Source organism: Cryptomeria japonica, chromosome 5 (genome assembly GCF_030272615.1).
Source record: "Cryptomeria japonica chromosome 5, Sugi_1.0, whole genome shotgun sequence".
In the NCBI taxonomy this organism is placed as follows: Eukaryota; Viridiplantae; Streptophyta; class Pinopsida; order Cupressales; family Cupressaceae; genus Cryptomeria; species Cryptomeria japonica.
The window spans coordinates 548,708,447-548,720,180 of NC_081409.1; positions in this window are offsets into that span (position 1 = coordinate 548,708,447).

An 11,734-nucleotide genomic window follows, 5' to 3' on the forward strand; every position below is an offset into this window, starting at 1 on the left:
TGCTTGAGTTGAACCCAGGGTTTGGAATTAACCTTGATTGAAATAGGAATTGAACTTGAATTGAATTAGAAAAACTTCCCTTTTGAGGGAAAGGCTAGATTTGAAATTGAAATACTTTAATGTAGATCATTATACCTTAAATAGGTGATGCAACACTCTTAGGATTATACTACATGTCTTGATGAAATAACATGATAAATCACATAAAATCCATCATGAAATCATAATTAAAACATAACATTAAGATGTCTTGATGTAGTTTTCCACTCCTTGATCAGATTTGCTCTTGAGGAAGAAGAATTACTCTTGAATTGGATGATAATGCTAGCATGAGATGAGATGATCTAGATTGTTCAAATGAATTGAACAGAATGCCTTATAGTGATTTCACAAATAAAATCACCTTTATTTTGACTTATATTTAGTAAGTTTTTGCACGGAGCTAGATTTGAATAGGATAGGACTACCTTACTATCCTTTTAAAATTTGGGGGAAAAAGCGCAATATCGAGGGGGTGTGACCGTCCTGGTCTCGACAACCTTTTTCCTAAATTTTTAAGAATGCAAGATATGGATTTTTAATGAAAATTCTAGTTTCATTGGTCAAAACATGATATATAGATATGTGAAATATGTTTTGGAAGTCAAAATTGAGGTAGGATTAATCATAAATTAGGACAATAAAAGATAAAGGGCACACCTAGAATCAAGGGCCCAAGTAATAGTGTGATGATGTAATAAAGTGGACTAAGACCCATAATATTGAATGAAACATTAATTAATTACAATAAAGTTCCTATAATGCACAAAGGAATGGGAAGTGCTAGGAGAGTGTGAAATTGGACACACTAACAAATGTGTACAATTGACAATGCTACACTTGGAAATCTAGAGTGATATTGATGTTGGGTTGAATATTTCAATTATTTGAGATTGGAGCAAAGATTATGTATTTCTTCTTTGAGATGTTGCATATGTGTTACTCTTGTAATTATCTGATGAGGACTAAGTTTGGTAGGCCTTGTTGTTGGTCACCATTATTACATTGGTATTTTGATTGCAATAAGAAAAGGATTTTTTGGGAGTACATGATAAAGTTGTATATTTGAAAAATAGCAGTATATTATGGTGCATGAGAAGCTTTGTTAACTTTTGGTGGAGTTTTGGTAATGATGTTGTTCATGATTCCATGTATAACTCAGTATCACTTTCAATGGGAGCTTTATGAAATCACATAATGTGTTATATCTTCTTTGTATTCATATTATGGTTCAAAGTTGTTTTGGTAGTAGTGCATTGTGAGCCATTGACAATCTTTGATTATAAAATGAATGATCTTTTTCAATGAGTACTAGTGTCATGTGGAACTCTTGGGTTATGCTTTTAGATTATAGTGAGAGTCTAACATTTTTGGTTCTATTGGCAAAGGATGTGTAGTTGTATCTTCTTGGTTTCGACATCGTGGCTTGACTCTTCTCTTTGGGAGCTCTTAGTTGAGTTATTTCATCATGTTGGGGCCACAAAGGATCCTCAATTAGGATATGGTTATCATGATGCCTGGAAATCTTGGTTACATAGTTCAGTGGGAGCTTTGGTAGTGATGTAGATTTATTATTTGATGATTGATGGTTATCTTAATGTTATTTGGATATGGTGACATCTTGGCACCATGAAGGATTCTTGAGTCTTTGGTGAGGTGTTTTTGGTTCTCTTTGGTTTTGAGTATTAATCACTTGCTTGGAGCTTCATAATTTTTTAGGGCTGGAGTTGAAGTTAGCATGAATTGATTGGCAAAAGCTCATGGAGACTAGAGAGACATGGGTGAGTCTATAAGATCTCATATTCTATTTGATTGTGCATTGAGATGGCTACTCTTTAAAAGTAGAAAGACCAAGGATCCTACACCAAGTTATGGATGTAAATCCACTATGGACTCAAAGAGAAGATTGCCATTTTTTGTAAGATTTTATTGTTTGGTGTTTTGAGCACATGACAATCTGGTTTCCCACTCTTGGGATACTCAACAGGTGAACAATTTGAAAGGTATTTCCCACTTGGTTATCAAATTCATTATTTATTTTGTATCTTATCTTCTCATGTGAGTGAGTTTTAGATATAGAAGTTCTAAGGACTCATTGAGAAGAAGATCCATGATTTTATAGATTTCCATTGTTCATCTTGTTTTCAGTCTTAATCTTTGGATATAGTTTTGAGGACTTATTTGTAGAAGAATAGGGTATGATTTGTGGCTTTGGGTATATTCCCTTTGTTGTCATAATGGATGGTGATGAGTTGAGATATTAGCTCCTTTTATTCCTAGAACTCATAATTTTTTGTCACGTTTTAATTTGTATAATGGGATGGTAATGATGTATTAAAGTTTGACTATATGCATTTCAGATGGAACCCATTAAATCATGTTTTGTCTTTGCCAGTTATTTCTATTGTCATGCCAGTTATTCCTGTAGCCATGTGATTTTTTCATGTTTCCATACAGATTGTCATAGGCGATATAATGTGTGAAATGAATAGGTGTTATGATTAATTAAAATCGATATGTATATGCTTGTATGTTCTCGCTTTTCAATTGCAGGAATAAATGAGATGTTGCAGAGAAGGTTGTCTTGTCACGTCAAAGGTGGATAGAGATATTCAAGGGGGCAACTAAAAGTTCAAATTAATGAAGAGGATAATGAGTGTGAGGAACGACAGCAGAGTAGCAGGGCACGCAAGACTCATTTATGTCTGACTTTAGTGGGCATCAATCTTGTAATACTACCATGTTATATTCTTGGTTGTGGTTTGGTGTAGATCCACATTTTTAGTGACTTAACTCTGACTGTTCTCCTTCATGAATGTTATCTGCCTCTTCTCATCGGTGTGATCTTAATTGTAGGAAGTTGTTGTTTTCTTTTAAATAAGTGTCTCTATCTCTTCTCTAAGGTTAGAAAGAAAGAGAGGGGAAAAGAGCAGAAGTTTTAGAAATAAAGTTGCAGAGTGTTTGAGTTTCCTTTCATTCTGAATAATATATCAACTTTTGAGAAACAATGAATAAAGTTATGTTATTCTGAGCACTTAGAGTTATTTTGGAAGCCCGGATACACTCATCCAAGTGGGCCCACTTGGTGTGTGATCCTATGCCTTTATTAAACTCACTTTTCCTTTTCTTCCACAATAGATGTCCTAGCATTGACTGTTCCTGCAGCCACTGGAAATAGAACCATTGACTGTTCCTGCAGCCACTGGAAATAGAACCATTGACTGTTCCTACAGCCAAAGCAAATAGAGTAATTCCTATTTGACAACTTTGGGCTTAGTTAGTATTTATTTGAGTGGGTTTTATGTTAATGTAGAGTTTTCATGTAGACATTCAGTTGTTTTAATTCTTTCTTGTTTTTCCCAAATAGATTTTAGTTGCTGCAATAATGCAGGATAGCTATCGCAAGAACTTAGTGCATATATAGTGCAGACCCATTTCAAGTAATACATCCCTGGGTTGACAATCAAATGAACTTCAGTTATGGAGATAGTAACTTCACAAAGTGAATGTCCAAACTTTGGGTTCAGACTTTAACTATAGTTAGTATTCCTATTGTTGGAGCGAACATTTTTGGCGTCGTTGTCGGGGATGGTGTCAAACTAAGAACCTGTTATGGTTATTACCTTTTTAGTTTTCAGTTTAATTGTTTTTTATAGCCCAGATCATTTAAAGTAATTTTTATGAACCTAAATGCATAGGCGAAGAAGAGATGCTCAAGGTAGATTCCTTCCTAGTCATCCTAATCATGCAGGAATCGATCCATATGATCCCCCAGATGTAAATCCTTTTGCTGCACTTTATCAAATCCCAGAAAATTTGAACCATCCTGAATTTGAACTTCTTGAGAATAGCCTCCATTTTCTCTTTGGACCTCCTGAAGAGGAACTTCATTTAGTGAATTCTCCCAAAAGCCCAATGCAAGGAAATCCACCCCGTGGTGGGAATAATCCACCTCCACCTGTGGCACCAACATTTGAGTTCTCTATTTCTAATCAGCATGATATTGCTAATCTCAAGAACATTCCAGCTTCTTCTCTCCCTAAATTATATGGATTAGTGATAGAGGACCTAGACACATTCTTATTTGAGTTTGATGTCCTCTGTAGGAGTTTTGATTATACTACCAATGCCCATAGACTCAAAATATTCCCTACCACTTTGAAAGAATCATCTTTAAGATGGTTTATGAGTCTAGGGAGTAGCACAATCACTACATGGGATGAGATGAAATGATTATTTCTCACGAAATACAAGGATTACTGTAAAGGAACTGACCGCCATGGGGATGATATTTTTAGAATGACATAGAAAGAACATGAGAGCCTTGAAGATTATCTGGAGAGGTTTCTATTCAGTATCAAAAAGTCCAAGCATAGCACTCTAAATGAAGATTCTCTCAAGCTGATATTTTTTAGAAGAATCGGTGATAAATGTACATATGCTTTGGATCTTATGGGAGGAGGTGACATAACACAATCAATATGGAATGACATTGGACAAATTTGTCAAAAGTATTCCAGATCTGCTTCTAAGAAGAATAGGTGTTTCAAGCTAGGAGTTTCTTCATCAATATCTGGTAATGGAGTTTCTAGAATGGAACTTAGCCATTTGTTGAAGGACTTTAAGGAGGATATCATAAACAATATGGCTACTCAACTGGACACACTTTCAGCTAAGAAGAAGCACGAGGAAGTTGATGCAGTTCTTGCAGAATTCTACCCCCATTGTAGACAAAGGAAAAGAGGTTGCCAATGTAAAATGGTTGCAAATCTTGAAGTTCCTGATTTCAAGACAATACAAGGTGATGATGAACAAGTTTTCTATGTTTCTCAAAGAAGGCCAAATTTTCCAAGACAAGGTATGCCTCCCGATCCACTTTATTTTTATGGTTATAGTGGAAATTCCTATACACCAAATAATCAATGGCAATCTTCATATGCTCAAAATTTTGGTAGTTATCCAAATTGGTATGGTCCTCGAGGCCAAGGGTAGCATTTTTCCAATCAAAATCCATAATGATAGCAGCCACAAGGAAATTGGTCTCCACCTCAGGGACCATGGCACCAATTTTAAGGAAATTGGAAACATGCTCCTCAATGGAGGGGAGGTCAGCCATGGACAAATCAGTCTTCTGGACATCAGCAACCTATGCAACAGCCACAACCATATGCAATAATGCCTCCCCCTGCAGCCATTGCTGTTCCACCTAAACCCACACAGTTGCCCACTCAACCAAAGTCGAATCCTAATAGCAAATCCCAGCAGCAACAACAAGTTTATTCAGCTGATCCTAATCAATACCCAACCTATTCTCTATCTATAAGTGATATTCACCTCATATCTGGGACAACTTTGCCTAATCCATCCCCACCAGTTATAACTAAGATACCAAAAGAACAAGAAATCTCTAGTCCAACAATCCCAATACCTCAAAATCGGCAAATACCTCCATTTCCTTAGACGTTGCAAGCAAAAGAGATTCTTCCAGAATAAGAACAAAGTTTTGATATTATAGATCAGTTGATGTTAAAATACCATTATTACAAGCTATTAAAGATGTCCCTGTGTACAGTAAGGCACTTAGGGAAGCATGTCTAAAGAAGCCCGGTAGAAAGAAAAAAGATCTGCAAACAGTGCATGTAATGGGTCAATTGGCTGATATTATGTTAGGAAAAGTTTCAATTCCTAAGTATGCTGATCCAGGTAGCCCTGTTGTGAATATAGTCATCAATGGCACTCAGATAAAGAATGCTTTGATAGATTTGGGAGCAGCCATTAATGTTATGACAAGGGATATTATGCAGCGGCTTGAAATAACTAGTCTTAGACCTACACCTACAGTCTTATAGCTTGTTGATAGTTCCATAGTTCGACCTAATGGTATGATTGAAGATATAGTTGTTGCTTTGGATTCTTGGGAATGCCCTGCAAACTTTATGATCTTGTCTCCTAAGGCCACATTGGGAGGTTATCCAATGATTTTGGGGAGACCTTGGCTTGCTACTGCTGATGCATATATTGGATGCCGACAGGGGATATGACTATCTCAGATGGAAATACTACCAAAACTCTAGCTCTGTATTCTCCTGCTCAACCCCAATTTGATCAACAACAAGCCCTTTGGCCTAACTTGGGCAAAGAATTTGAAGGAGTTGACTCTGTCAATCACCTTGTGATGATTAATAGAGCACCATTCATCCAAATTCATGATGATGACTCAATTCTCTATAAAATTCTGACAAATGAGTTAAGACAAGAGCAGCAGTTGCAAGAGTTAGTATCAAATATTTCAGAATCAGACTTTCCTGCAGCCACTGATATATTGCATACTATGTTGCCACAGGAAGTCTGCACTTCTCATTAGTCTGAAGTATCTCAGATTGATCTTACTATCAAAGTGGAAGTTGATTCAAACAAATATTTGAATATCAACAATAAACTCACAAAAACCCAAAGAGTAGCACTTGTGGACTTGCTCAAATGTCATAAACATGCTTCTACATGGGATTACAAGGATATGCATGGAATTGATATTATAGTTTTTACCCACCGTATCTACATAAAAGAAGACTCTAAACCACTTAGACAACTACATAGAATAATCAATCTTGCATTAAGAGAAATAGTTAAAGAAGAATTGCAGAAATTGTTAAATGCTGGATTTATCTATCCTATTTTAGATAGTCAATGGGTGTCACCTTTAGTGATAGTTTCCTAGAAAGGAGGAAAATGATGGGTATGTGTGAATTACAGAGCTTTGAACTTGGCAACCAGAAAGGATCATTTTCCATTACCATTTGTGGATCGAGTATTAGACTCCTTAGCAGGGAAGCAGTACTTCTCATTTCTTGATGGATTCAGTGGCTACAACCAGATTCAAATTGCCTCAGAGGATCAAGAAAAGATTACATTTACTTGTCCTTGGGGAACATATGCATATTATGTTCTTCCTTTTGGACTATGTAATGCTTCAACTACTTTTCAAAGAGAAGTGATAAGCATATTCTCAGATATGTCCCAGGACAGCATGGAAATCTATATGGATGATTTTACAACCTATGGTTCAGAATTTGAAGAAGCATTGAAGAACCTGAAGAAATTTTTGCAGCGGTGTGAAGACTACAATTTATCATTGAATAGAGAAAAGTGCTCCATGATGATGTAGGAAGGTATAGTTATCGGTCATCATATCTCTATAAATGGAATACAAGTTGATCTAGAAAAAATAGAAGTCATTCAAAATATCACTGCACTGGTAAAGCAAAAAGATGTCAGAAGTTTTCTTGGTCATGCTCGATATTATAGAAGGTTTATCAAAAATTTCAGCAAAATTGCAAGCCCTTTATATTCTCTTTTGACAAAGGATATGGAATTTAATTGGACTTCCTCATGCAATGAAGCTTTCTTGAAGCTCAAACAAACTTAACCCAAGCACCAGTTCTTAAGGGTCCAAACTGGTCCTTACCATTTCAAATTCATACAGATGCATCAGATTATGCCATAGGAGCAGTTTTAGGATAGAAAATTGATAATTTGGAGAGTGCAATTTATTATATCAGCAAGAACATGCAGGGGCCTGAGCTTAATTACACTGTCACTGAAAAAGAAATGTTAGCAGTTATATATGCACTCAACAAATTTAGGCATTATATAACAGGATATTCAATATTTGTGCATATTGATCATACCGCAATCAGATATCTCATGAATAAACCTTCACTTACAGGAAGATTGGCTCGCTAGTTACTGTTGATGCAGGAATTTGATATTACAGTTGTTGATAAACCAGGAAAGTCCAATGTGGTTGCCACTTATCTTTCTAGGATTCAATTGCAGGATGATCCTGCAACCATAGATGATGCTTTTCCAGATGAACATTTATTCCTTATAAAAGCACACACTCCTTGGTATGTTGATATTGCCAATTATTTAGCTGCTAATAAAATGTCAATTCATTTCTGTCCTAAAGAAAGAAGATTGTTGGTTGAGAAAAGCTTTAACTTCTCATGGATTGTTGATTGTTTATTTTATACTAGACTTGACCAAGTCATGAGAAGATGTGTTAGAGAGGATGAAACATATGATATCCTTCATGCATGCCATGATGAGCCATGTGGAGGACATTTTGTTGCTAAAAGAACAACACTTAAAATATTAAGCACAAGATATTATTGGCCAACATTATATAAGGATGCAACACCAATACACAAGGAAATGTGATAGATGCCAGTGCATGGGTAGGCCTACTAGATCTGATGAGGTGCCATTATATCCACAAATATTAGTAGCACCATTTTTTGTTGGACCAATTGATCCTCCTTCCAATGAAAAATCTTATATTCTTGTATGTACTGATTATGTAACCAAATGGGTGGAAGCACGAGCTATGACACATGCAAGAGATAATAAAGTGGCTGAATTTCTCTATGAAGAAATATTTACCAGGTATGGAGTTCCAAGAGAAATTGTTTCAGAACAAGGACCACAGTTTACTTCCACATTGATTGCAGAGTTGGTTAATGAATACAATATAAGGCACATAAAGTCTACCCCATACCATCCACAAGAAAATGGTCAAGTAGAAGTCACAAATAGGGATCTATAAGCCATTCTTACTAAAACAGTAGTTGTTCATAAAAAAGACTGGTCTCAAAGACTTCCTGAAGCCATTTGGGCATATAGAACAACATGGAAAACACCAATTGGTTTTACACCTTTTGAAATAGTGTATGAAAAAGTAGCAATGGTGCCTATTGAGTTTGAACACAAAACTCTGAGAAAATCTCTAGAATTGACTATGACACTTTCTAAAGCACAAAGAGACTGCATTCACCAATTGAATGCTTTGGTTGAGCTGAGAAAAATGGATGTCCAACAAACAAAACTTATTCAAAATTAGAGAGCTAAGTGGCATGATAAGTACATAAAGGAGAAGAAATTTCAAGCAGGTGACTGGGCGTTGCTATATGATTTTAGATATAAGGATACTATGGGAAAGTTGCAAACAAGATGGTTAGGCCCATATGAGATAGAAGAAGTTTTAAAAAATGGAGCAGTTCGCTTGACCACTATTGATCTAGTCTGATTCAAGCTTTTAGTAAATGGTCATCGACTACACCTGTATCATAAGCCTGCAACCAAAGAACAGTTTCTGCAACAATTCACCAGTCAATATCAAATATCAGTTCCTACAGTAATTGGAGAAGTTCCTGCAGCAATTGGAGAATTTATTGCAGCAACTGGAGGAGTTCCTACAACAACTGAAGGAAGCATTCAAGGTGCGGTTCTTGCAGCTTCTGCAGGGAATGTTCCTAGCACTCGATAAATTCTTCAAGCATCATTTCATAAAAATATTTCCATCTTATAGAAATATTAATTCTCCATTAATAATTTTTCCATCCACGTCGTCCCACTTCATTTCTTTATCTATCATTGCATTCACGTCACATCATTTCATTTCACCATTCTTTTGGCTAACTATTTCATGCAACATTTATTCACACGACTATAGGTATGTACATAGCTTTTTTTATATTAATTATGCATTTATTATTTTACTAAGATTGTGGCCTATTTCAAATCTGCGTACACTTCCCTCTATCCTTTCTGCATGTGTGGACACCTGTCAAAATAAGTTGGGGGGGTGTTTTATGGTCTGATTTCCAAGTTAAGTAATTATCCATCCTTGTCAGTAACTTGATTTGATTGCCTACCATCATTCTTTTTAAAGAGATATTCTTTGGTACGAGTGAGCAATGAATTCTGCCACCGAAACTGGAAGTAAGTAAGGAATTTTCAAGCAAATATTTTCAATTCTGCAAATTACTTCAAGCCCTCATTCTCAATTGCGGGAATTATTTTGTGAGTTGAGATAGTCATGGGTGGAGATCCTATCCGCCATGAACCAGCAATCCATGACATGTTGTTGCAGGATGCCCTATGTGAGCATTATTTCTGGCTACATGGGTGGATTGATTATTTTCTTAAAATAACAGATTATAATGAAGAAATTGCTTCTGAGATCATGCATGCATTCAATCAAGGGGAAACTTTTGTCAAAGGATTGAGGGTTATTGCTACAGAAAAATGAATAGCTGAAGTTACTGGGTTGCTGCAGGAAGGAGAGTTGTTTCCTGAATCCAAGGATGCAAGAAGTGCCAGAGTAGAATTTACACACCCCACAGATGGACCTCTAACGGTGGATAAGCAGGGAGCCAGACGGGATCTCTTCCAGCAGAATGACCCCAGGTGGCATTGCATATAATGATAGTATGAGTGGGCAATGAATTCTGCTGTCGAAACTGGAAGTAAGGGATTTTCAAGCAAATATTTTCAGTTCTGCAGATTACTTCAAGCCCTCATTCTCACCTGCGGGAATTATTTTGTGAGATGAGATAGTCATGGGTGGAGATCCTATTTGCCATGAACCAGTAATCCATGACACGTTGTTGCAGGATGCCCTGTGTGAGCATTATTTCGGGTTGCATGGGTGGATTGATTATTTTTTGAAAATAACATATTATAATAAAGAAATTGCTTCTGATTTCATGCATTCATTCAATCAAGGGGAAGCTTCTGTCAAAGAATTGAGGGTTATTGCTACATAATAGCGAATAGCTGAAGTTACTGGGTTGTTGCAGGAAGGAGAGTTGTTTCCTAAATCCAATGATGCAAGAAGCGCCAGAGCAAAATTTACACACCCCACAAATGGAACTCTAACGATGGATAAGCAGGGAGCCAGACAGGTATCTCTTCCAGCAGAATGGCCCCATGTGGCATTGTATATAATGAAATACATTACCTGTGATGGAAGGTATTCAAATTTACATTCGGTCCATTTCAAATTTCTTAGTCATTTACAGCATGGTCGAAGGGTAAATGTTCCAAATTTTTCATACCACCTTATTTCCATAAGCGCCAAATAAACACGAAAGAATGGAAATTGTTTTGTCGGTCATCATGGTTTGATAAAATTGTTAGTAGAACGTTCTCTTAGGGATGTTTCTCAAATGGCATGGGGGGTATTTGAAGATATATTGTAATTTAGGGTTGAAGATGCTCCTGTTGTAGAGGAATTAGCAGCCCAAGAGGAGGATATAGGAGAGCCCTCGTCTCCTAGAATTTCTGCAGGAAATGAACCTCCCATTGCCAAAGAGTTTTGACTGTGGCAAAAGATGTGGTGGTGGAAACAAACATTGAGCAGCCCTCCACTCATTTCCAAAGAGGAGCGGCATCTTCTAAAAGAAAAGGGAAAGACATAGAGACAACTGATGCAAAATAAGAAACTATGGTTCAACCTCAAGCAATGCAGGTTTCTCCTGCAGCCAAGAGGCGTAAGCCGAAGGGAAATACTCCTGCAGCAATGCCTCTAGTAAAAACCATTCCTGCAGCTACTCCAAAAGTATATGCAAGAAGGACCTGACGTAGTACACAGAAAGTTCATCCAACAGGCGATGCAATGGAGGTCATTTCAATAGAAACATCAGAAGAGGAACGTGGGAGTCCAATAGAGGTTAAATTCTAGGAAGAACATGGCGCCGACAGACTTTCAAGTCTGGCATATGTGGCAGAACAATTTGAAAGACCTGTTAAATAAATTCCATGCCCTAAGGTAACAGCTATCAGAACTCCATCACCTCTCACTAGTTTGTCTATTGCATTAACATTTTACAGGCAGTGGGAAATAGAAAGGGCT